The sequence below is a fragment of the Panthera uncia genome, chromosome D2 (genome assembly GCF_023721935.1).
Source record: "Panthera uncia isolate 11264 chromosome D2, Puncia_PCG_1.0, whole genome shotgun sequence".
NCBI lineage: Eukaryota > Metazoa > Chordata > Mammalia > Carnivora > Felidae > Panthera > Panthera uncia.
The window spans coordinates 17,126,250-17,130,193 of record NC_064818.1 but is presented as its reverse complement, the minus strand read 5'-3'; the positions used below and the strand labels follow the sequence as shown (position 1 = coordinate 17,130,193).

The 3,944-nt window shown below is 44.1% G+C and overlaps 1 long non-coding RNA gene across 1 annotated transcript; it reads left to right on the top strand.

Moving 5' to 3' along the window:
- Positions 1-1,090: 1,090 nt before the first annotated feature.
- LOC125932632 (uncharacterized) lies at positions 1,091-2,997 on the top strand. The gene is made up of 3 exons (XR_007460696.1): positions 1,091-1,184; positions 1,514-1,620; positions 2,803-2,997. It is a non-coding gene; the product is annotated as an uncharacterized LOC125932632 (long non-coding RNA).
- The last annotated feature ends 947 nt before the right edge of the window (positions 2,998-3,944 follow it).

Below are 3,944 nucleotides of genomic sequence, written 5' to 3'. Positions count from 1 at the left end.
ATGAGATCATGACCTGAGCTCAAGTCGGACGCTTAACCGACTGAGCCACCCTGGTGGCCCCAGAATCCCCTTCTTTTTTTTAAGGCTGAATAATATTCCATTCCGTTCCATTCATCTGTTGATGGACATTTGATTTATTTCTGCCTTTTGAGTGTGAATAATGCTGCTGCGAACTTTAGTCATTTTAATTTTTAATTTTTATTTTAATTTTTTTTTAGAGAGAGAGAGAGAGCACAAGCTGAGAAGAGGGGCAGAGGGAGAGAGAAAGGATCTTAGAAGGTTCCACACTCAACACAGAGCCCAACGTGAGGCTTGATCCCATGACCCTGGAATCATGACCTGAGCTGGAATCAACAGCCAGATGCTTCATTAACTCAGTCACCAAGGAGCCCCTAAACATTTTTAAATTGACAAATGTGGGGTACAAGGTAGAGAAATGTAGGACGCAATATGTGGACGTTAGTGGGACAGGAGCTACTTTAATCCCCACGTAGAGAGAGGGCATTTCAGGCCAGACTGTACTAGTAATTTGGCAGAGAACTTGGTCCCTGACTCCCATGGCTGACAGAGACTTGGATTCCCGGTGAGTGAGCTGAAGGTCAGCTCTGGCTGGAACTTGTCCTTGTTAGCAGGGACTTGAAACGTGTTTCTCTCTGCATTTGAAGAGGCCGTGCAGAAATAGGGGTCTCCTGATTCTCAAGCTTTGGGGCATATGCCCTTCCTGCAGAAGTTTTGTGTCCACGACGGTGGCTTTGTGTCCAGTGGGTCCTTAGGAAATTTGCCAAGTGATTCACTGAATGACTGATGTGTTCACCGAGTTAGTGAGGAAAATGACACACCCTGGGGTGGGGGGCAGGGTATGAATGTATGAATGTGTGAGATGGATTCCGTACTGGAGGAAGATTAGCTGATACCCAAGAGAAGAAAAAGAAGTATCTGATGGACCATACAGCATTCAGGGGACCCCTCTCCTAGTTACTGATATTTTCTATTTGCGACCAGCCTTCTTCGGAATGCCTTTTTGAGAAGGAGATGTCACATGTAGTTTTGATTCTTAGAACCTGACGGGGTCATAAGATGCCTTCTATGAGAACGAATACTGAGGCATCCGGTGGCAAGGAGTGAGGGTCTCCCCTGTAGGAAGCGTACAAAGAAGGATCTAACATTTATGGAGTGGTTGCAAGGTGAGAGCCAATGGCTTGGTTCACAGTGACGGCTTTTTGCACTGGGTGTAGTTCAGGGGGAGGGTGGGGTGGGTGAAGTACCTTAGCAAGAAAAGTGAGAACATAAGTTCAGGCACCCAATCTGATTTTTGAGAGAGCTTGGAGTTGGGCTTTGTTCTGGAGGCCAGGTGTGGCCCTGCCTCAGGGTGGGTGTGGCAAGGGAAGGGTGGGCAGATGTGGATGGTTGTGGGAGGTACAGAGCTCAAGGGGCTCAGTGTGTTCTTTGGCTTGGCCCTTGGGTGAGTGACAAACAGATTGCAGAACATGTGCTCTCTCCCTCCTCTTGGCAGGTGGGTGTGTAGCCTGTGGGTTGGACCAATGTGGTCAAGAAAGTCCTGCAAATGGGCAGTCAGAGGCTATGGTGCCTCAGGGCCTGTTGGCAGCACCAGAGGCCAAGGTGAGTTGATAAACGTGAGGAATTTGCATATCAACAAGGCCAGGAGCATCACCAACTAGTTGGAAAGTATACAGTTGGAATAAAATGTTCATCAAGCCCAAATCCTTCCAGTTGTCAAGCAGTGGGAGAGTATCAGGAGAGACAGAGGAACGGCCTTTGCTCTTAATCAGTCTTGGTCATCTTATGATCCATAAGCCCCTCCCAGGAGCCCCAGCATTATTCCAGATTGATTCAGACTTTTCTTGACATCTAGGAATCGACCACATTGAATAGGTGTGTTCCATGTCTTAGGTCGATGGTTCGCAAATGCTAACAATCCCAGCCAACGTTGACGATCTAGTCACTTTTCTCTGTCCTTTCACTACTAGCCCAGTGCCACATACACTAAAAGCTGATGCCTGAACCATCTTCTAAAAACGAATATCTGATTGTGTCTCTCTGCTCTTACAGCCTTTCATCAGCTTTCCACGGCTCAGAAAATAAAGGCAAGTTCCTTGACATGGCTGGTGAGGTCTTGCCTGGTCTGGCCCCACCTCCTTCTCCAGCCTCACTGCCCAGCCGGGCCCCCTCGCCCTGTCTTTCAGGCTCTCGTATTTGCCAAGCTCTTATCTGCCACAGGGACATTGCACATACTAGATTTCCTGCCTGGAATGATCTTCCTCTTTGTACCTAGTTAATTCTTACTCACCGTGACTTAAAGGTCCCTTGCTCAAGGAAGCTTTTTCTGATCGCTCTGACCAATTTAAATACCCCCATTATGGGCTCTCAGGGAACCACGAGCACTTGCATTTAGAAACAATTGCAACTGTGTATTTATTTATGTATGTTTTTTATTGGTGTTTGTCTCTCTTCCAAACTGTTAGCTCCGTAAGGGTGGAAGCAATGTGGCTTTTGCCCATCGTTGTATCTCAGTGCCTGTTATTCCCTCAACAAATATTTGTCAAGCACCTGCAAACGTGACAGACACTGCTCTGGTGCTCGAGATGCTGGCATGAACAAAATGGAGGTCCCGCCCCCCCATGGAGGGTGCTTTTTAGCACAGATTAGTCTACTAATATTAGCTTAATAAAATTCGTCAATAGTTACCATGTGCTAGGGCACTTGCTAAGTGCTTTTCATGAATTACCTCACTTAATCCCCTCAAAATCTGATTTTTACCTTTTTAAATTCCTCTTCTTTCAGCTGTTAAAAATGGAAACTTGAGTTTCTCAAGCCCCTCATTTCACGGCATATTATTGCTAGCGACCTGCTGGACTCTTCCTCGGTTCACGGATTGATTTTCCTTTATCCCCTATTTCTGCTCCTGTAATGCACCCTTCTATACCTGAAACAATTCTGGTGGATCTTTTTGTTTGAATGTATTTTTCAAAAATGAAATTTGCTACTTTGATGCGTTTTTATTGATGTGTGATGAATTTTTAATTTACACAAAATTTGTATGTTATATATTTCTTTTCCCCATTGACACTGCTCTTAAGATCTATCCATATTGTATGCATCTAATTCCCCAGTTCTAACTGCTGTCTAGTACACCGTAAAATGCATTTAATACACTGCACCCCTCCAGTTCCTAGAGATGAACAACCACATTTCCATCAACGTAATAAATGCGTGATTTACACAATGAACACACTCATACATTTCTCCTTAGGTATGTAGAGACAAAATTAAACACCTGATGAGTGGCAGAACAAGAAGTTTCATGCAGCTACAATTTCTCACACCTAGAACTGGTGTGAATAGCAAATATTAATGATAGAAAACAAACTGAGGGTTGATGGAGGGAGGTGGGTGGGGGGTGGGCTAAATGGGTGATGGGTATTGAGGAGGGCACTGGTGATGAGCACTGGGTGTTGTAAGTGATGAATCACTGGGTTCTATTCCTAAGACCAATATTTCATTGTATGTTAACTGGAATTTAAATAAACATTTGAAAAAAATCATGCAAATATTACATACTAATTGTGGAAATGTAACGATAAAACTTTCTAAAACATTAAATGGTACCAATTGGACACGTTTAATAGATAAGGAATTAGAATGTTTGCACTGTGCTTACAACCAAAGAACAAAGGGGAGGCAATATTATCCAAGTAGATTTGGCACTAGATCTTTACGATGCGAGTAAGGAATCCAGAATGTTTCTTAGTTTCAATGGAAGCCTCTTCCATGGGTCTACTGTTAATGGACACAAAGAGCACATAAAGTGCATCATATCTACCATAGCCCAAATTAGACAGGTTCGCTGCATTCTGGCCATGCAACAATATAGTGGAGTTTCATGTAGAGTATTGAACATGACGACATCTGAGATTCTTTACCAC